Here is a 22361-nt window from a genome sequence, read left to right on the forward strand (position 1 = left end):
CTGTTGTATTGGCTTACAATGAATAATGGGAGGAAGCCAGCTCTTGTGTTTATTTCCTTACAGAGATTGTTATGATTATGAGAGCCAGGAGAAGGAAGATGGTGGAAAGTTGAATGAAATGTGAAGAAATCAAAATAGTCATTACATTCAGAGCTGGAATAAAAGTTAGGTTGAATCTCTTGTTTCTTGTCTGGCTTTCAGGTGCTTTGGAAAATAGATTGCCCCCCTCCTCTCTGTGACAGTCCTCAAATATTGGAATACTATACTGTTATCATGTTACCCCTTGTCCTTCTTTTCACTAGACTAACCAGGCCCAGCTCCTGCAACTGTTCATATGTTTTAGCCTCCAGAACCCTGATTATCTTTGTTGCCCTTCTCTGCACTCTTTCCAAAGTTTCTACATCTTTTTTCTAATGTGGTGACTAAAACTGGATGCAGTATTCCAGGGGTAGCCTTACTAGGGCTTTATAGAGCTGCACTAGTACCTCACGTGATCTTGATTCTATCCGTTTAGAATTGTGTGTGTGTGTGTGTGTGTGTGTGTGTGTGTGTGTGTGTAGGGGGAAGAACATTACAAACAAACACATTCTTGCCTGGAAAACATTCCTGAATGTAAAATGTTGCTTAACAGAAAATCTGTTGATATTTTGTTACGAGAAGAATTTTCAAAGATTCCGAATAAGTAGAATTAAATATACTTCATTACATACATTTTTTTAAAAAGCCCTACCGAATAGAGAAACAAGATGACCTAAACTCATGTGAAATTGAAATTGGTCAGAAATGGAATGATTTGTCTAGGAAACTTGGGTATCTGGGGTGTATGACTATATCCTAAAAGTTAAAATGGCTGTCACAATCATTGATAATTTGCCTTTTTTTTTGACCTGTATAAACTTTCCTAGCCTGGACTTGATTGTGAACTTATAATTTAATCTTTTCCAGGGGATACAGCAAATATCAGGCAGCAAATCCAAACAGAGGAACATTGCCCTATAATTACTTTCTTGAAACTCTCTCCATTATCCAGCATCCATGCCTCAGAGATGGCATATATTTCTCATTATTGGATGTTGTGTATATAGTTGATGGACAAAGCTGTAGAAAAAAAATATGTGGTACCTCAATCTTATATTTGGTAACAGCAGCAGGTCTCATATAAGCTCAATGTTGGAAAGATTCTACTATATACCGACAATGGAAGAGTGGCTTGTAAAATTGATTGAATTAGCTGGGAGGGCAAAATTAACAGCTCTAACTAGAGAAATGACTATAATGCTTTGGAAGATGACTGATTTATAAATGTACTAAAATAGAGAATGTTGGGATTTTTCTTTATTTTCATTTTTCCCCCAAAAGTGAGTGGCAAATATATGTTAATAAAATAATTAATCTTCCTAGAATCTAGGCAGAATAAAGCATTGTGCACTTTTCTGTCATTGTGTAAGATGATAGCCTGGGAAAATATTGTCCATGTTTTTTTAAAACAACAACAACAACACAGCAAGACAAAGCAACCTAAAATAGCTGTGTTTCTTCCTTATTTGCATATTGGAACACAATAACACTCAGCCTGCTTAATTAGATGACATTTTACAGAGTGTTCTAAATGGGAACAAATTACTGTACTATTGGCACCTATGTATTGCTATATTTTACTGCATATATTAGTTTAATATGCAGGGTATTTGCACAATAAAGTTGTTAAGTCTGTTTGCTTTGCTCCAGTTAATAGCTTTGTAAATGCCAAAATAAAATAAATCTTGAGGACTTTGTTTTGTTTTGTTAAAAAAAAAAGACTCAGCTGCTCATCCCCAGTTTATCACTTATGGACTTTTACTGGGTTTCCCCCTTGCACGGTGAAGAGGAAAAATAAATATTTCTTCAAAATGAAAAGATATACCACAGATCATGTTGAATTCTCCTTTGTTGCTTAGAAGGATAGGATCCCTGATGTGATTTTTCCTTTTCATAGTGTCATGCAGCCCTGAGTCCTTTCCTAAATGCTACATCTAAATCTGCCTTACAGTTAAGGGGCAAAATTAGTGTTGATTTTGGAGATAATCTTTGCAAAGGTTCAGCTTTTCCTGCCCAGGGGAGAAAATGGAGCCCATATAATAATATATAGGAGTGACACTGAGAGACAGGAGGAAGAACTACAAAATAGACAACAGGCAGATAAGTGGTAGTTGAGTCCACAGAAGAAATAGGGATGTGACAAGCATCTCAGACCGGACCCTGCTTAGTTTCTTGAAGGGGGCAGAAATCAGAATCAGAATAGAGCTGGAAAGGACCTTGGAGATCTTCTAGTCCAACCCCCTGCTCAAGCAGGTGATCCTATACCATTTCAGACAGGTGGCTGTCTGCTCTTCTTAAAAACCTCCAGTGATGAAGCACGTACAACCTCTGAAAGCAAGCTGTTTCATTGGTTAATTGTCTTCACTGTTAGGAGGTTTCTCCTTGATTCCAGGTTGCTTCTCTCCTTGATTAGTTTCCATCCATTGTTTCTTATTCTTCCCTCTGGTGCTTTGGAAAATAAATTGACCCCTTCGTTTTGTGGCAGCCTCTGAAATGTACTCTCAGATTGGCAAGGTTGTGTTAAAGCAGTGGTTCTCAACCTTTTTAATGCCGCGACCCCCCAACCGGTTGTAAGTCGAGGACTACTCAACCGGTCGTAAGTCGAGGACTACTCAACTGGTGCAGCACCATTTGCAGAAAGGGACTTTTGGCGGGCTCAGCAGGGCAGAGACAGTCTGGACAATTCCTATTGGCTTTTGACAGCCAATAGAATTAGACTCTATTCAAGAGAGTCTATTCTATTGGCTTTCAAAAGCCAATAGAATAAAAGGGAGTAGCACAGCTAAGGAAAAGGGGGAAAAAATGGCGGACTGCGTTGTTTGGCAACCCCTGTGAAATGGTTTTTCGATCCCAAATGGGGTCCCGACCCACAGGTTGAGAACCACTGTGTTAAAGTAACCTTACAAAAATTACAGTTAGTACTTCATTGAATGTTGGAATAATAAGATTAGATAGGACCTTAGAGGTTTTGTAGACCAACCCCTCCCCAAGGCAGGAGTCCTTATATCATCCTAAACAATTAGTTGCCTAATCTTTTCTTGAAAATCTTCAGGAATGGAGCACCCACAACTCCAGGAGGCAAGCTATTCTATTGATGATGTCAGGAAAGTCCTTCTTATTTCTATGTTGAATCTAATGAGCATTCATTTTATATTTCTAAGTGTGTTTCTTGTCTGACTGGACTACCTCTCAAGGCTGACAGCCATTGTCATCCTATCATCTGTCTTCTTGGGGTCATGCAGAAAAGACAGAGGCAGTGACAAACTGGCCCAAATATGCTGCAACTAACATGGTTGTTGCAACATTCTTCCTTTGCTTGTTAAAAACTTTTTTTTCTCTTCTTGGGCACTTGCAAACACTCATTTATTATGTTGACGGCACAAGTAAAATTGCCCATTTGCAATAAAGTAGACACTCTGAAGCAGACTTCAATATTCTTCTAATTTGGGTAGAGGTGAGAATTAAAAAAAAAAAAACTTCCTTGAGTCAAACTCAAGTCCTGGTGGCTTTGTAAATTACACAAAACACGTAGTTTGCTTGTTGACAGGACAGAAGTAGTTTTCCTTTGTCAGCTTTTAAAACGTAGGATTTCTTGGTAATCTCCTGTCCAACTAATTAAGATGCAAAAGTCAGAAAATTGCTGGAGCTTAAACTATAGAGTTTGCATGTGCTTAAGAATATTCCTTTCTTTTTTATCACAGCTAACAAACTTGATGCCACATGGAGGTAGATGTTGTTATAAAGCAAGATAGTGGAGGGAGAATGTAAATGGTGTAATTAGTAGATAAGTAGAATCATTTAGAGCTGTGGTCCACCTTCAGTTCAGACAGAAACAAAAATGATCTAGCTATTTCAGGTCTACATTTGTGGCTAGGAATTGATATTCTATATCTGAACTACTTCTTATAGCTGTTCCTTAGCCCATTATCTATTTCCATTTCTGATTCTTGATCACTGCTTCCTAGAATTGCCTATTCAGGCCAATAAAGGTTCAATGCTTCCTAGAAGCAATGAGCCTTTATTGATCCTATACAGGCAGTCCTTGATTTACAACCACAACTGAGTCCAACATTTCTGTTGCTAAATGAGAAGATTGTTAGTGAATTTTGCCCCATTTTACAACCTTTCTTGCGACTGTCAGAAAATCACAAAAGGTGATCACATGACCCTGGGACACTGCAACCATCATAAATATGAGTCAGTTGCCAAACATCTGAATTTTGATCTCATGACCACGGGAATGCTGCAATGGTCATAAATGTGAAAAACGGTCATAAGTCACTTTTTCCACTGCTGTTGTAACTTCAAATGGTTAATAAATGAACTGTTGTAAGTCAAGGACTACCTGTATTAATTGAAATATTTTTATAGTAGGCCCTTAGTACTTTTAGTGACTGTCTCCAAATCTGTAATTCATATCTTAACACAGAGGTCCCCTACCTTTTAGGCGCCAGGGACCGGTTCTGTGGAGAGAGGTTTTTCCACTGACTGGAGGGTGCATGGTTTTGTGTGCTGCCTGCATCTCGCAGATGGGGCTTTGCTTGTTTGTGTGGACTGGTTGCTGGCATGCCGCAGCCCGGTACTGGTCCATGGACTGGGGATTGGAAACCCCTGTCTTAACATATTCCCTTTTGTAAATCAATCTTCTTCTTCTTCTTCTTCTTCTTCTTCTTCTTCTTCTTCTTCTTCTTCTTCTTCTTCTTCTTCTTCTTCTTCTTCTTCTTCTTCTTCTTCTTCTTCTTCTTCTTCTTCTTCTTCTTCTTCTTCTTCTTCTTCTCCTCCTCCTCCTCCTCCTCCTCCTCCTCCTCCTTCTCCTTCTCCTTCTCCTTCTCCTCCCTATCCCCATCCCCATCCCCAACCCCATCCCCATCCCCATCCCCATCCCTATCCCTATCCCTATCCCTATCCCTATCCTTATCCTCCTCCCATGTTTTATGTCCTCTGTCACTTTAAGTGTCTTGGAAAGCAGGGGGCATCAACCAAATAAATAACAATAATATTGATAATTTATTTTATTAGCAATAGTACATTAACCACAATCATGATAATATTAATATTAGTAATATAATTCCAGTAAATATTTAGAAACATTTGCAAAAGTGGTATTCCCCCCCCTCGTCATGCATCTGAGAAAAAGAATAATCACAGGGGCATTCTCAGGGAGACAAGACATTTCTGGAGAATATATTCCCCCTCTCTTTATATAAATATATCCATGGGCTTCTTCCAAATTTGTTGATGAATCCAAATTCTTTTCAGTTTCTTACTGAAAACCCAAGATTTCAGTGTGGCAACTTAAAAAGGCCTTGAAAATTACAGACTTTGAACAGGTAGCTTTCTGTGAAAAAGAAATAAAACCAGGGAAGCTTAAAAATGAGAGAGAGAGACTGGATTGGATAGGTGGAGTCCAAAGTCAGTCAACTGGTTATTCTGTCCAAAGAACATGTAAATTCAGCTGGAGAGATCAAAGGAGGTGATGTCACTTTATAGCAAAACAGGTCAGGCAAGCCCAGGTAACTGAAGAAGGCAAGCTGCTAATTTATTCCCAGGAAAAAATAAGGTGTACGGTTACATGCAGCCATAGGAAATCAGGAGGTCAAACTTTCTTCGTCACCGATTCCACTACCTGGATCCTCCTTTCCACAAACCCAACACATACACACAATCACAAACCCCATTATACATAGAACATGGCAGAGAAGGATATTGGCTTCCCAAATTCTCCCTTGCCAGGTGAGTGTATGTGTGTGTAGGTCTCTGTGTGTAACAGATGAGATCATGTTTGTAGTCTGCTCTGAGCAGGATTACATTTCAAGGCAGTTAAAGGGCCGTTTTCTGCATGGACAAGTATACCTGGCGTGGCTGTGCTGGTACAAGTGAAAGTTCTTGGGAAAAGAGGGGAAAAACCCCACCTGTGCTGTTTTGTGGGGTTTGTGCTGGGGGTGGGGTGGAAATGCTACTTCTGTTCATAGGAGTAGATGATTGGATTTTCTTGAAGTTTTAACAGAGTGAAAAGGTACCATGAATGGATGGAAATCGGTGTGACATTCCAGGGACTTGGAAACCTTGCAGTTTTATTTGAAGGAGGAGGTTTATTTGAGGAAGAGAAAGGAGAGGAAAGCAAAAGTATGTTTCTCAGTGAGGAACCAAGTAAGTGAGAAGATAATATGTTATAACCAACCAAACACAGTAATTTGCTAGTTAACTGGCACTTTTATCAGAAGAAGAGATAAATTGGCCTGCAAAAATCTAACCCTTATTTAGAAGAACCACTTATTTTCCTTTATAGCAATGGCCACAAAGTTTGATAATGGCTATTTTTATGCAAAGACATCAAGGCTGGGGGATGGACAAGCAAAAATGGGCTAGCTCAGATTGTAATTAGTAGATAGTTGATGCTTCGATCTGAACTTGATTCTATAGAAAATCATTTTGGTTGCTGCTGTATAGTCCAGATTAGGAAGCCTGATGGTAGCCTAATGGTGGTAAGTGTTTGAGAAAGATGTTATTTCTTTGCTGAACTTTTTGAATGCAATTTGCTGCTTAGCAATAAGGGAATGTTTACCACATTGTTGTACTGCCATCTACTCACTGAATTCTTAAGCCAGAAATTACTAACATTATGCAATCCTTCTGAGCAGTTACGGTAACTGAAATACATTCTGATGGTATAATATAGGGGTCTTCAAACTTGGCCCTTTTATGACTTGTGCCACAAGTCATAAAAGGGCCAAGTTTGAAGACCCCTGGTATAATAACACATGTCCCTTGAAAGGACCCCAGGTTCAACATTTTCTGTGATGACCCCCTTCACTTGGACAGTTGACTCCATTATATTTGGGCTGTCCAATATTTCTGAAATTTTTGAAAACCCAAGATGGCTTTTCTGGAGGGTGGTGCAGGCTGAAATGAAGGTCCTGTTACCCCAAAAGTGTAGGTGCATTGGTCTGGATATTGTTATCAGGAGTTGTTCTTTTATTCTTTTTTTTTTTTTTTTTTTGCTATTATAAAATGGCTAGAGTTTCTGGAATGTAATGGCGTATAAACTACAGTAAATTCTTATCAAATAAATGTAGGCATCTGTATGTATAGATTTGTGGACTCAACAATATTTTTAGTTCTTGATTGGATTATGGCTCAATACAGTGTGATTGCTTCACAATTTCTGGTTGTAGTGATTCTTCTTGAATAAGAAGGTGATTTAGAAAGAGAATCTATTTGACTGACAATCAGATGTTTCTTTTAGGCATGCAAAATAGGTTCACACAATTTATTACATTCATGCAGTTTTGGACAAGGCTTATGTTACTCCTGTTGCATGTCATCTCTCTCTCTCTCTCTTTTCCAGAATTTATGAAACAATGTAGTAATATAACTTTATGGATTTTTTTAAAAAAATTACTTTATAGATTTGGATATTGAGATTCATAGAATTACATTTTGTCTGGCTTAGCCTGAAGCCAGCAGGGTGTAATTTGGGGCACGGAGAAAGTGTGTAAACCTTGATTCAGTTCAAAGAAAGCCTGCTTTCCCTTTACTGATTGCTAGTAATCAGGATCTGGGCTGCAAAAATCTAAAGGACTATGAGATGGCAGCAAAGATGTATTCCTATCAAGTGGCCATCTGAAATTTTGTAGTTTAGATTTATATTACTGCTTATTAGCTATTAGTCCATTGCATCTGATCTCTATCATCCTATTTGAAATGAAGGGCTTGACAGGTGCAAGCTATGATGAAAAGTAGATGGGGTCATATTAAGCACTTTCATCCTATTGATAGCATGTGGGAACTGACATGATGTAGTTGTAGGACATAACAATGCAAAATAGATGAGGTCCAATTAACTACCAAGGCTGGATCAGAATTTTTTGTGGGTCTTTTTGTATTTTGGGATTGGGAGCAGCATTAAGGAAAGTTTAGTTAAGCTCTGGGAATTCTCAGGACCTGATGGAACAAATTCAGATTTCCAAATTTGTGGCTCATCCCACCTCTTAATCCATCCACCAGTAAGTCTAATCTATTTCATTCCCCAATTCCTTTTTTAAAACAGTCATGTAAAAGTTACATTAAATTATGCACTTTTTATCAAATTCCTCCAGAAAATATTTCCTTTCCAAGCATGTTGACATTCTTTGTCCTTGTTGTACTCTAGGGAAATATAGAGAGTGTGACTTAATTAATGGTTGAATGCCACATTAATTTAGGAGTCAGGTCATTTTGTATCAGATTTTGCAAAGGCCTTTTAACACCAAGCATTTTTCCACATACTGTGTTCATACAACACATCTGATCAAGACTGTGAAACACCTAATGACTCCATAAGCAGAGTGCACAAAGCTTGGTCCATTTTAACCTTGATTTTTTGTTGTTTATTTGTTTTTGGGTGGTTTAGTGTATGGCCAACCCAGGCAATTTACATCGTTGATGGCTTAATGTCTTGTGCAAATCAGAAAGTGGGTTATTTTACTATCCAGAGGAAACATGATGTATTAGAGCAGCTGCTGTGCACGTACCAATGCAACAGAACATGAATTTCAAGATGTGTGCTGTGAGAGAATCTCATGTGGGCCCTGACAAGCAGATGAATTAAATAGTTGGAAATGGCAGGCACATAGTCTTGGAATCAATGACTACATGGTTTTCAACCACAAGTAACAAAATTCAGTGATTCTCTCGTGGTGTGATCCACATTCTAATGTTCACATTTGAAATGTTGGCAGGTTATACACTTGTTCTGGGCTACTTTACAACCATCTTTGAATAAAAATGGAAAAATTGCTAATTGAGCTCGAGGGCTTTTTGACTTTCTAACAATTTCATAGGGAAATAAGGTCGTTGGCTTAGGACCAGCACATTTTTAGGAAAAAAAAATACAAAGGGACTATTTGTCTTCACCATCAATTATGTTTTCCACTACGTAGTACATTATAGAAGGACTAACATATTGATGGTTGAGCATATAGTTCATGTCCTAGTATCTCCAGTTAAATCTTGGGTTAATTAGTTGGGTTCCATGAAATATCTATAAAAAACAACAAAACAAAATCTTCCTTAAAGACAGCCTTATCCAAAATATTATGCCAAATTGTCAATGCTGAAAAGTTTATGTATTCATTAAATTTAAGGAGATTTAAATTTAATCTCTTTGTTTATTCTACAAGGAGATTATGTTGTAGAATAGAACTTCCAAGTACATTAAACATACTTATAAATCTTAATGCAGAATACCACAATGCTCTGTAGCTCTTTTTAAACTAATAACTCTCACCATAGATTACAATGTGCATTATGAAAAGTACATAAATTGGCATCTGTCATGCATAATCAATAAAGGTGCACCAAACTGTTAGAAAATTATTTCCAGCTATAATCAGCCCATCTCTCTTTCTCTTTCTCTTTGCCTCTGCCTCTGCCTCTCTTCCTTTCCCTTTCCTTTTCCCTCTCCCTTTCCTTGTCCTTCTCCCTCTTCTTCTCCTTCTCACTCTCCGTCTCCTTCTCTCTTTTTCTTTGGACAATTTTATCATTGGGTCTACTTGCCAGTATCGAATCCACAAGGAGGGTTTAGAAACTTGTTGTAGCAGATACTAGCAATACCAATTTATCATTTGTTTGCAAATGGGCTGAGAATAAAGCTAACCAAGGGCCTGACACAATGTCTTAATTAATTGTTTTTCCCATTTCAATGAGTTTTTTTATCCAAACACAAAAAGATAGAAATAACCTACTTTCCTCATAAACCAATTAATTTATAGGAACAGCCTAGAAAAGCACAAGGCTAACAAATCACAGCCAGAAGGTCTTCTTTTACAAGTGGTATTAGAAGAGGTGAGATAGAATCACAGACATAGTCACCCCGTACATGTACAGTGGGATTCAGCAGTGGGCAACACTACCACAAAATAGCAAAGCAAAATCTTTTCACAGCAGTGACTCTTATTAAGGTGCATAATCTTCTGTCCAAAAAAAAAAAAAAAATCCTTCCCAATGAAAGAGGCTTTTGTTTTATTCTTAACTCAGTCTCAGAATATTTTAGGATTTCTTCTACAGTAGATATTGTTTGCCTTCTCTTGTTGCACAATAAGGCTGATTTTTTTTCTGCAAGAATGGGATTTATTCTATTCTCTAAACTAATTGGTAACATTGATTGTGCGTATGATTAATGATTATTTTTTTCATTTGGGGGTGTCCTGTTCTCTTAATTCAGTGGTATTTGTGTTGCTCTGCCTTGATTTTCATTGTTCATTCCCAAAATTGTAAAGAGGGAAACAAGTCCTTTAAACGAACAAACAAAACATATTTTTGTTTTTTGAAAATAACAGGAAGGCCTTTCCTCTTTTAAGTAAGCTTCACATTGCCTGCAAAGCCAAGCCATGCTTATTCTTTGCAAAAGCTTGCAAAGCAAACCTTAACATATGGTTTTCCAGTGTGGATAGTCTTTTTTTAAAAAAAATAAAATAAAAATAAAAATGGATAGAATGGCAAATGGATTGTCTGCTATTGCCAAATTGTATGGTGAATGGACCATGCATTCAGCTGAAGCAAACTCAACTTAATTGATGAATCACCCAGAAACCTAGAAATGTTGATTTTTGCAGGTGTGAAAACTAAAAGGGTGCCAGGGTTAAAACTGTTTTGCTTGAAATGGTACACAATTTTGGTTGGAAATAGAAGAGGAGAATTCCAACTTTCCATCTCGGGGCTTTCAATTCACTTGGATTTAGGAGACTTTCCAATTTTTCCAGGCGCACCTGCCTGATTGTTGCATAGCATAGCAGCCTTTTGCTAATATAGCATGAGCTGAAAGTCTGTTTTTTTCCTGCAAAGCACAAGAGAAAAAGAGACAACCAGCCAAATAGATCTGAGAGCTGATTTTTATTCTTTTGTCTGTTCAGATTTGTGGTGAGAAAGATCAAGCAATATATAGAAATAAAGTGCATTTGCAATGCAACTAGGGGTACAAAAATCTCCACCTTGCTCTTGTTCTCCCATAGAGACATAGATAAGGATGAAACCTTAGGAAATCTTTACATTCAAATTCTTTTGGAGATCTGGGCATATTTGGAGGATTGAGAATAGGCCATGAGCCCTTTCTCAACTACTATAGGTAGTTTTTGACTTAGGACCACACTTAAGCCAAGAATTATGGTCAAATTGCTAAACAGGTCACCATGTGGCCAAGCTCGATTTTACGACCATTTTTGCAGCAGTCGGTAAGTGAATCACCATGGTGGTTAAATGAATTTATTCTCTCTCTCTCTCTCTGCAAAAGTCCAATGTAAATTGCAGTCATGTGATTGTGGGATGTTGCAAATGGTTGTAAATGCAAGCTAGTTGTCCATGGCCCAAAATGCAGTCACAATCATGGTTGTTGGAATTTAGAATCAGGTTGTAAGTAGCCTTGGGAAGCTCCATTGTAACTTTGAACAGTTGCTAAATGACTGGTTGTAAGTTGATACATTGATTGGGCTTTACTGATTCATAAAATAGCAGCTATCGTGGAATGAGTCCATAAATGCATTTACTAAAAAGAAATTTAATAAGGTTGCTCCTCAGCACTCTTTCTAAAATTCTGGGAGGGTCTTGGCATCCTGATCCCAAAAGTTCTTTTTCTGTGTGGCTTGTAGCCAGCTTTAGTTATTATTTTTGAATTATATCTTCTGAATTGATAGGGGCAGCCCAGAGGCACTGTAGGATATATAGGTGATGTTGCTGGATGGTGCTTGGCTTTCCAGCTTGCTGACTACCTGCTTATTAGTTTATTTAAAATTGAAACAAAAAGAAAATTAGAAGTCCTGGTAAATGCCAAGGCTGCAGGCACAAATCTGGAACATCAGTTCCGATTTCTTGAGTTATGAAATATATTCAGCCTCTGCATTCTCAACTTTCTCTCTTACAAACACAAACAAGGATGTAGCTTCAAATAAGGAGCATGAAGATATAAATAGCCTGAGGTAGTTAGGCAATTCAGTGGAATAATACAAGTGAAAGGATGACCCAACATACCAACTAAAATTTAAAGTAAACATAGACGTATCAGGAATGATAGAACTTCATTAACCAACACACTGTTGAATATATGGTAAAATTTAAGAGACAGCATGAACATGCCTTTGAATTATGATTAGAATCAAACCAAGCTTGCAAGTCCAGTCTTAATTTTTCCTGAACATTCCCCACCCCCCAGGAGCATTATTCTTCTTTTTTTTTTTTTTTTTTTTATTAAAAGTTTTATAAATTTTACAAAAAAAACAAGAACAATACAGAACAAAAAACAACATATACAAAAGAAAAAAAAATTAAACAATACATATAAAAAAAACCCCCACCCCACACCCCTCCCAAAAACCCTCCCTTCCCCCCCCCTGAGCTTCCCAGAGCAGAATATAGGCTTAAGAAATAATAATAATAAAAAAAAAAAAATAAAAATAAAAATTAAATTAAAAACTTTATATTTATATATATAAAAAAGATATCTATAATATATATAAAAATAAAACTTATGAAAAAGCTATATAATATTTTTGTATACCCAATCTAAATTGTATAAATTTTATCCATTTGTCCCAGATAGCAAAAAACTTCTCTTGCGTTTGTTGCTTTAAGAAAGCCGAAATCTTTGCCATTTCTGCCAGATAAGCTACTTTAAAAAACCATTCCTGCAATGTAGGCAAAGATTCCTTCTTCCAATATTGTCCAATTAACAGCCTCGCGGCTGTGATCAAGTTTAACATCAATACAACCTCCTTTGTATCACAATCTGTAACAATACCTAACAAAAATAATTGCGGAGTAAATTTTACCCTCCTTCTAAAAATTCTCTGGATATTCCACCATATTTTGATCCAAAATGCTTTTATCTCTCTACATGACCACCAAATATGATAATAGGAAGCCTCCTTATAACCACATCTCCAACATTTAGGTTGCACGTCAGGGTACATGTAAGACATTTTTTGTGGATCAAGGTGCCATCTATAAAACATTTTATAAAAATTCTCCCTTAGATTCTGTGCTTGAGTAAATTTGACATTTCTCACCCAAATAGTTTCCCAGGTGTCCAATGAAACTGGCTCACCAAAGTTCTGCGCCCATCTAATCATACAATCTTTAATTAGTTCCGTTTCTGAGTCCAATTCAACTAAAACCCCATAAATTCTCTTAATGTGGGTTTGTCTTTGATCCCTCAGTTGCTTAATAAGATTTTCATCTTCTCTAAGAAAACCCACCTTACAATCCATCTTCCATCTATCTAGTAGTTGCCTATATTGGAACCAAGAATAAGTAAAATTTTCTTGTGCTAATTCTTCCCGTGATTTTAATTGCCAGTTTTGTCCATCCCATTTAAGTAACTGTCTGTAAGACACCATATCCATTTTAACCCCTCTTTTTATTCCTTCTATCGCATGCCAAGGTATAGCCCATAATGGTACTTTAAAATCACTTTTATAATATTTTCTCCAAATCCTAAGTAAAGAAATTCTTAAAATATGAGATTTAAAAGCCCAATCTATTTTTTTATTAAATATTAAATAGGCATGCCACCCATAAAGTAAATCCCATCCCTCTAGATAAAGTATCTCAGAAATTGTCAAATTTACCCAGTCACTAATTAATGTTAAAACCACCGCATCATAATATAATTTCAAATTTGGTACCTTGAGTCCGCCCCTCTCACGGAAGTCTTGCATAATTTTGAACTTAACCCTTGGTTTTTTCCCTGCCCAAATAAATTTATTGAGACCCTTCTGCCACTCATTTAAATTAATCTCATTTTTCAAAATTGGTAACATTTGAAACAAAAAAAGAAACTTGGGTAGAATATTCATTTTTATCACTGCAATTCTTCCCATGAGGGATAATTGCAGCTTTTCCCAATTCTTCAAGTCTTTCTGTACCCCGACCCACAACCTTTCATAATTATTTTTAAATAGTTTTGCATTAGAAACAGACAGCATCACCCCCAAATATTTTACCTTATTAACAATCTCAAAACCCGTCGAGTTAACCAAAATCTGCTTCTCCTGACTCGACAAATTTTTAGGTAAAATTTTAGTCTTATTTACATTAATCTTAAAACCCGAGACCAAACCATAATGGTGAATCAACTGTAATAAGTTTACTACAGAATAATCAGGTTGCGACAAAGTAACAACCAAGTCATCCGCAAAAGCTCTCAACTTATATTCTTTTTTATTAACATATATTCCTTTAATTTCCTGAGACTCTCGAATTTTAATCAATAATATTTCCAATGTTAAAACAAACAACAATGGCGATAAAGGACACCCCTGTCTAGTACCTTTCTCTATTGTGAAAACCTCCGACAAACCTCCATTAACAATAAGTTGTGCTGTTTGTTTTTGATATATTACCTTAAGGGCTTGTAATATGTTTTCACCAAAATTCATTTCTTCCATTACTCTTAGCATAAAATGCCAATTCAGTTGGTCAAATGCTTTTTCAGCATCTAAAAATATGAGCCCTGCAGGAACTTGGTTGTTCTTATCTAAGTATTCTAATAAGTTAATAATTTGTCTAACATTGTTTTTCATATACCTTCCTGTTATAAACCCTGATTGATCTTTATGCACAAGATGATGCACCACCCTCATAAGCCTATTTACCAAAATTTTTACAAATATCTTATAATCCACGTTTAAAAGAGATATAGGCCTATAGTTTTTTGGTAAAGTAAGATCTTGATCCTCCTTTGGAATCAATGATATAAAAGCACTACGCCATGAAGGAGGAATCTCTAAACCCTGTAAGATACCATTAAAAAGATCATTTAATGGTTGAATCATCTCCTCCATTAAAGCTTTATAATAAACAGCTGTTAACCCATCCGTACCCGGTGCTTTCCCTAATTTCAATTGTTGAATTGCTGAGGCGATTTCCTCCTTAGTAATTAAACCATTAATTTCATATTTCTGATCCTCAGTCAGTTTAGGAAAACTTGCCTCAGCTAAATATTTATTTATATCTAACAGTTGTACATTAGTAGATTTGTATAGGTTTTGATAATAATCCAAAAAAGATTTTTTAATTAATTCCTTCTGAGAAACTAGTTTACCCTTATAATTTATTTTCTCTATTATTCTCAGTCTCTGTTTCTTTCTTAATTGATAAGCCAACCATCTCCCCGGCTTATTAGCATTACAAAATGTATTTTGTTTCATAAATAATAAATTGGTTGCAGCTTGATCTGCTATCAACATATTAAATTGTGACCTTAATAACTTTACAGATTCTTTAGTACTTTCATCAGAAGGATTTAGAATCAAAGCCCTTTCTTTTAGTTTAATTTCATCTTCAAGTTCTCTACGTTTCTGAGTCTGATTTCGCTTATAAAAATTATTCATTTTTATCAAAACACCGCGCATAAATGCTTTACCTGCATCCCATACCATTGACATTGAAGTCCCCTTATACATATTCAAAGCAAAATAGTCCTTTAAACACTCCTTTAGTTTTTGAACATTCTTCTCTTGTCTAAACAAATTTTCATTAACTCTCCAGGATCTTCTTTCCTCTTTCTCTTGAATCAACTCCATCCAAACTGGACTATGATCCGTCAGTGATCTAGGAAAAATCTTTACATTCTTTACTTTATTATACAAATCCGTGGTAATCAAGAAAAAGTCAATTCTTGAAAAAGATTGGTGTCTGTCAGAAAAAAAAGTAAAGTCTCTCTCCTCTTGATTACGTTCCCGCCAATAGTCCCTTAATTCCCAGTCTTCTTTCATATCAAAAAAGGCTTTAGGTAGCCTTGCTTGTTTAAGAAAAGGAGAGGAACCTTTCTTATCCCTTTGTGTATCTAAGACACCATTCCAATCACCCATTAATACCACCGATCTATAATCAAGCAAAGTTATTTTTTGGTGTAACTGTTTATAAAATTGTTCCTGTTGTTGATTTGGAGCATAAAGTCCAACTATAAGTACTTTCTTACCATAAATACCAAGTTCAATCATCACATATCTCCCCTGGGGATCTGATTCTACCAGACAAGCTGGCAGGTTTTGTTTGACATATATAACAACTCCCCCTTTCTTCCCAGGTGCAGGAGATATAAAATGAGATCCCAAACGAGCATTAACTAAATATTTCTGATCTTTAAGTAGAATATGAGTTTCCTGTAAACAAATAACATCATTGGTATGTTGTTTCAAATAATAAAAGATTTTTTTCCGTTTCTGAGGAGAATTCAATCCATTAACATTCCAGGTCAAAAACTTTGCCATCTCCCTTGGCACGCAGCCTGGAGAAGACACCATCAAACTCTGACAGAGCTGCGTGTGTTGCATAACTCTTGGGTCTTGCTCCTCCCACCGGCGGTGATGCACTTCCAGGAGAATTCTCTTTGGGCTCTTTTTTACGTTGCTCTTTCTCTTTACGCTTATAAGCTGCACGAGTCATCCTCTGCTCTTTAGCCTCCATTTGGCGTTGCTTTGCCACTTCTATCATCCCTGCGGAAACCAAATCTAGTGCCTCAGATTGCTGCTCAGGTTCCTTAGCACTCAAAGATTTCCGACCAGATGAAGTTGAGCCTGCACTCAGGACCGAAGTATAGAAATCTCTAGCTTTGTCAACTGTGTTCAATCTGTAACGTGTCCCAGCATGGCTCAAAACGATACCCATCGGAATTTCCCATCTGAATGGCATCGATCTAGCTTTAAGCTCATTGGTTAAAAAAGCAAAGTCTTTCCTACTTCTTAAAATTTTAGATGGGATTTCCTTTAGAATGATGACATCTTGGGCGGCAATCTGAAATCTTTTGTTGTAAAAAGCTTGTATAATCTCATTCCGCAGGGACTTCTTTGTAAAGTAAATCACCACATCTCTGGGCAAATTCTTCTGCTTAGCAATCCAGGAGTTGAGTCTATAAATTTTTTCTACTTCTCTCTGTAATTCTCCTTTATCCATATCCAAAGCCAGCGCCAGATCACTAAGAACCACCTCCATCAAATCTTGATTCATATCTTCCTTGAGGCCTCTAATCCTCAGAGCATACTCCATTTGTCTGTATTGAAACATCAAAATATCTTCTTGTGAGGAGTCCACCTTCCTTTCCACGTCTTGAATTTTGTCATCTAAAGAGTCAACTTTGTCTTCCACTTCCTCAAGCCTTGCATCGAGCTTAACCACCACAGTAGCCAAACCTGAAACAGCTGCCAGTATATCTTGTCGTAATTCATTATTATTTTCTTGCAATTTAGACTTTATCCCCGTTATCTCTTCTTTGAGATCAGATTTAATTTCTGATTTAATCTGTGAAACAAATTGAGTCATTTCCTCTCTCATTTGAACTACAATCTCTCCCATTATGCCTCTAACCTCTTGCACTGAAAGTCCAGGTAGAGGAGGGGAGGGTGGTGGGGTGGTGGTTTAGATTGTTTGTAGCTGTGCAGTGGAAGTTATAGGAGAAGAAATAACCTTTGGTACCTGCTGCCTCTTTGAAATTTTAAAAAGCACAAATGTCACTTCCCTTCCCCTCCAGCCAAAAAGGGAGGAAAAAAAAGAAAAAAAAGAATTTTAAAAAGAGACAACTATATAATCAAAAGTCCAGAAAAATCCCAAGAATAAGTAATAAAGAAACAAACAATTCAAAAAAAAATTCTAAGCCAAAAGCAAAAGCAAAAGCAAAAAACAATCCTTAAAAAGGGAAAGTAAAACAAAAGAGAAAGGAAAAAAAAACTCCGACACTTTCAAAACGCCATCTTAAGTCCTTTCACTAGTATAACAAAGAAAAGGAGGAAAAATAGTAAAAATCAAAAGATAAAAAAATAAACACCTAAAATATAAGAAAAAGTCCTTTAAACTGCTCCGTCCGTTTAAAAATTACTCACCAAAATGCTGTAAACACGGAGATAGAAGCGGCGGTTTCTTTTGCTTCCAAGGAAGCAAAAACAGCTGGGAGGCGGAGATCAGCAAGAGCTCCGAGGGAACACTCCTTTCACCCCCTCTAGAAATAAATCCAGAGGGGGTTCAGGGGTTCTACCTCTACTCTTGCGTTCTCTATCCCTTCCCTTTGCCCGGGAAGGGATTTCCGAGCCGCGGGCCAGCTGATGCGCGCTGCGCTCCGCGGCTCTGACACTTCCCCAGCTGGACGGCTAAAAGCTAGCCGCCATCGCCGTCGCCTCCCACCGGAAGCTCCCCATTATTCTTCTTTGAATACATGATTGCCATTATTAGTAAACAATTGGATTTAATTCATTGCAAATGTCTTTTCTGCTCTTTCCTGATTTACGAAAACCAATTTGTGAAATGTGCACATTTCTAACGTGTTAATGGTATATAACTTTTAAAATAATGTCAACGGCATTACCCCAGCTAGGCACTCCTCCTTACAGATCAATGTGTTATATATCTCCAATCTCATCAAAGCATGGGGGTGGGGTTGTTTCTCAATCTAGGTAATTGGCCTTATGAATTCAATTTCCACAGATGGATTGCATTGTTTATTTACTGTGTAAAGTAGTTTTGTGTTTTCATTATTTTCTCTTGTGTTTCTCCTTTACAATGAAAATCTTTACAAAGGGTAATGGAAACTAATCAGTTTTATTTCACAAAATTTATTTATTTATTTATATCCCATCTAATCATTTTTTTTTAATAAGGCAGCAAACAAATCCCACACAACTTCATGTCTAAGGCAGGATTAGGCCTTCTGATGATTGGCCCACAATCACTGAGCCAGCTTTCATGGCTAAGGTGGGGCTAAGGTGGCCTCTAGATTATTTCTAGATTGGTACTTTAGCCACTAGACCCAGTTGGCTCTCATATATCATAAGAATAAAACCAGCTGGTTGATTGGATGGAATGGTGCAAGTATTCCACTCTGATGATTGTGAATGGCATCTTGCTTCATTTCTTTGAAGCCCTTTGAAGACGTCCCATATTCCTAACAGTTTTCCAAAGTTGGTTGCACAGCATTGTAAGCTATCCAGTTTCTTGTCAATAACTGAAGGACAACTACTCAATAAAGTGAGATTTTTCCATCCCCAAAGTCAAGGGAAAAGTATAAACTACAAAACTATTAAACTTTTCCCAAGACTCTTGTTGAAGCACACAAGTGAAAAATAACATTCTCACTATTTTTAACTCAGGGTATTTGCTTTGTCTCAAGAGATCCTTACACACAATCAGTTTTCTGCATCTAATTTCTTTCTTGTTGTCTTTCTACCCAAATATGACCGCTATTACTATTTTTGGGGGAGTTGCATTAATGAAATTCAGTCTTTTCTATTATTTTTCCTCCATTCTGAATTAAATATTTCATAACTCAGGTAAAAAAATGCAACAGGGACAATTTCAGCCTCTTAAGTGTTTCCATAATGATTGCAAAGGACGCACTTGTGTGAAAAACGGTGGATTGGAATTAGTCACCCATGAAGATGTTGTTGTTGTTGTTGTTGTTGTTGTTCTTCTTCTTCTTCTTCTTCTTCTTCTTCTTCTTCTTCTTCTTCTTCTTCTTCTTCTTCTTCTTCTTCTTCTTCTTCTTCTTCTTCTTCTTCTTCTTCTTCTTCTTCTTCTTCTTCTTCTTCTTCTTCTTCTTCTTCTTCTTCTTCTTCTTCTTCTCAGCATATTCCATAAGATAGTTTTAAAATTGTACTCCAAGGAAACTTAGGATGTCTGGAAGTTTTAGTGAAAAGTTCATGAATGGGAAAGACAGAGGTACAACTCAGCACGCCTGTTGAATTGTTCCCCTTTGACATAGAATAAACTGTATAAAACTCTGGGAAATATAATATCAAAAGCAACAGTTTGGGAAGACTAACAAAGTCAGCAGTCATTGGTCTGACCTGCAATTTGAAAGGCCCGTTAGAAGTCAATATAACTGAAATTAAACTGGAAGACCAGCAGTTTATGGAGAAATAAGTTTGGGCTTTATCAAAGGACAGAATTTAAACAGTGATTTTAAATGCATCTTGTAGTATAAACTGAAATTATTCATTGATAATTTGATAGCTCAGGGTACATGTCAGCCTTGGACTTTTAAAGCCATACCCATAATACTATGTTCTAATAGATAATAATAATAATAATAATAATAATAATAATAATAATAATAATAATAATAATAACAACAACGACAACAATAACAACAACTACAACTTTATTTGAATGTACACCAATCGGCATACATCAAAATGAAGTTTTGTTGCATACAGCTCTCAGTTATTTCTGTAGTTTTGTTAAGAAAACAAAATCCCTTCTCACTCTCATGGGTGGTATGTGTCTTCCTCAATCTCAGGTCCTCTACCAGAAGTCTGGCATTTGAAGACTCTGCACAGTATCTTAATTGTTCTTAGCCTTGAACTCTTCTGGATAGAGAGCTCTTATGCTGTTCCTGGACCTGTTGGAGCTTAGGAGTCACCGCCCCAATTCTGCCACCACTAGGACCACTTTGATCTTTACTTTCCACATCCTCTCTACTTCCCCTTTCAGTCCCTGGTACTTCTCCAGCTCCTCACATTCTTTCTTCCTGATGTTGCTGTCATGTGGGACCTCTATATCAATCTTCTCTTGTCTTCTACCACAATGTCTGGTTGACTGGCTAGTTCCTGCCTGCCAATCTGAATTTGGAAGTCTCATAGGTTCTTAGCCCTGCTATCTTCCATGACTTTCTATGGAATCTCCCATGATTGAGAGCATCTAGTCTATAACAGGCATTCTTGTATACAGTGCCAGCTACTTGGTTGTACTGTTCAGTTATAAGCTGTTCTTGTATGCATCTTAATTCTGCCACTAAATGTTAGATTGTTGCTGAGACCTCTCTGTCTCTGAGGCCTCCCTGTAGAGTGGCTGAATGATCCAGATGTGTTTAGGGCACTGACCTTTGATGCAAGAAACCAGGATTCAAGTCCTGGCTGGTACCTACCTCATGAGTGGGGATTCTTGGGCAAAGACCCCTAAAGCTTCACTTGCCCACTCCAGATACAAGAGTGAAGTGTCATATCAGCTCATATGTCACCTAGATTAACAAGGTCCACATCAGATGTGGGACAATCTGATAAGTGAGCTACTGGAACAAACTATACATGGATGAGACAAGAGGACCTCATACGTACATGTATATTATGTATTTCTACATAGATTTTTGCCAATCCAATTTAAAATTATTTAATCACCATCCATCATAGTTCCATTATTGTCCCCCATCCTCCAAAGTGCACCTAATGTTTTTTCTCCTACATTACATCTCTTTGACCTAGATTTAGAAGATACTGCTAAACAACTATCCAAAGACGAGGGATGCTAGGAACTCAACAAATCTGGAATGAGTTCTTCCAGTCCATTATCAGTTCCAGCATTCCCATGTGAATATGTACAAGTGCTAGATAAAATATTTCTAGATCTTTGGTTCTCCCTATCATTTTGTTCTAAAATGGTACATTAGCAAACTGAATTGTGTGAATGTTAGAATTCTGAGACTGAATAACTCTGTGTTGAATCTTCAGTGTAAGAAAGTCAGGCTGGCAGGTTGCTGATAGTTAATTTGTCAATTCACTCTTTCTAGACTACTTTAATTGTTCTTATTGCCCAAACCTTTCTTTTAATGTTCAACCAAACCTCTTTTTCCTATACCTTACACTCATTAAACACAAACTGCCTTTGTGAGAACCTAGAACAGGTCTTTCCTCTTTGTATCTACTGTAACACGTTTTCAAGTATTCGAAGGTCTTTGGAGTTCAATCCAATGCCTAAAATCAGAAACATGCTAGAAAGGAACAGAGAGGGTTATCTGAAATAGCTATAAACTTTTGTTCACGTATTCTGAATATTCTGGTGGGCTTGCGCAGACATACACGGTCCATAATTATAAAAGATGTAGCTCTGCATGACAGCACATATTTTAGTTGTTCAAAGTAATGCTTGTCAATCCTGGCAGCTTAAACCAACTAGCAGAATTATGAAACAAGTTTTGCTTGGACAGCTGGAGTGTAGCCAGACATGAATTTCTGTATGCTAGTACAACTTTTTTAAAGACCAAAGAGTTGTTTCCATTACCTATTCATGCATTACCTTATTTTTGATCTACAGCAATTTTAAATTAATTTTATGCCAAAAGGGGTAAAATGATAAACCAGTATTTGGAGCATTATACAAAGATGTTGGATTTGGTCCAGTTTTGAAATATAATTCATGCTTCCCAAAGTAAGGAAATTTGGTTTTCCTAGAAAAACCCTTGATAGAAAATCTGGGTTTATTGTATTGCAAAATAATATTGAGGGATAGCATGAATTGACTGAGGCAGCTAGTATATTCTCTTAATTTCA

The 22361-nt window shown here is 36.9% G+C and overlaps 1 protein-coding gene across 7 annotated transcripts in view; it reads left to right on the forward strand.

The window, feature by feature from the left end:
- The window catches only part of NAALADL2 (N-acetylated alpha-linked acidic dipeptidase like 2), a 408397-nt gene that overhangs the window by 220047 nt on the left and 165989 nt on the right, over positions 1 to 22361 (forward strand). For 3 of the 7 annotated variants that reach the window (XM_039338366.1, XM_039338384.1, XM_039338390.1), the window contains exons 1-2: positions 5587 to 5811; positions 6077 to 6228. The exons of 1 other annotated variant lie outside the window; for it this stretch is intronic. The gene's annotated coding sequence lies outside the window, so the exon portion shown is untranslated. Of the gene's footprint in view, positions 1 to 5586; positions 5812 to 6076; positions 6229 to 22361 lie in introns of those variants that run through there. 3 more of the 7 variants (XM_039338375.1, XM_039338357.1, XM_039338348.1) reach the window with 1 other exon arrangement.

This window comes from Crotalus tigris, unplaced genomic scaffold, assembly GCF_016545835.1.
Source record: "Crotalus tigris isolate CLP2741 ecotype Arizona unplaced genomic scaffold, ASM1654583v1 scf7180000017549.6302385, whole genome shotgun sequence".
NCBI classification, from domain to species: Eukaryota; Metazoa; Chordata; class Lepidosauria; order Squamata; family Viperidae; genus Crotalus; species Crotalus tigris.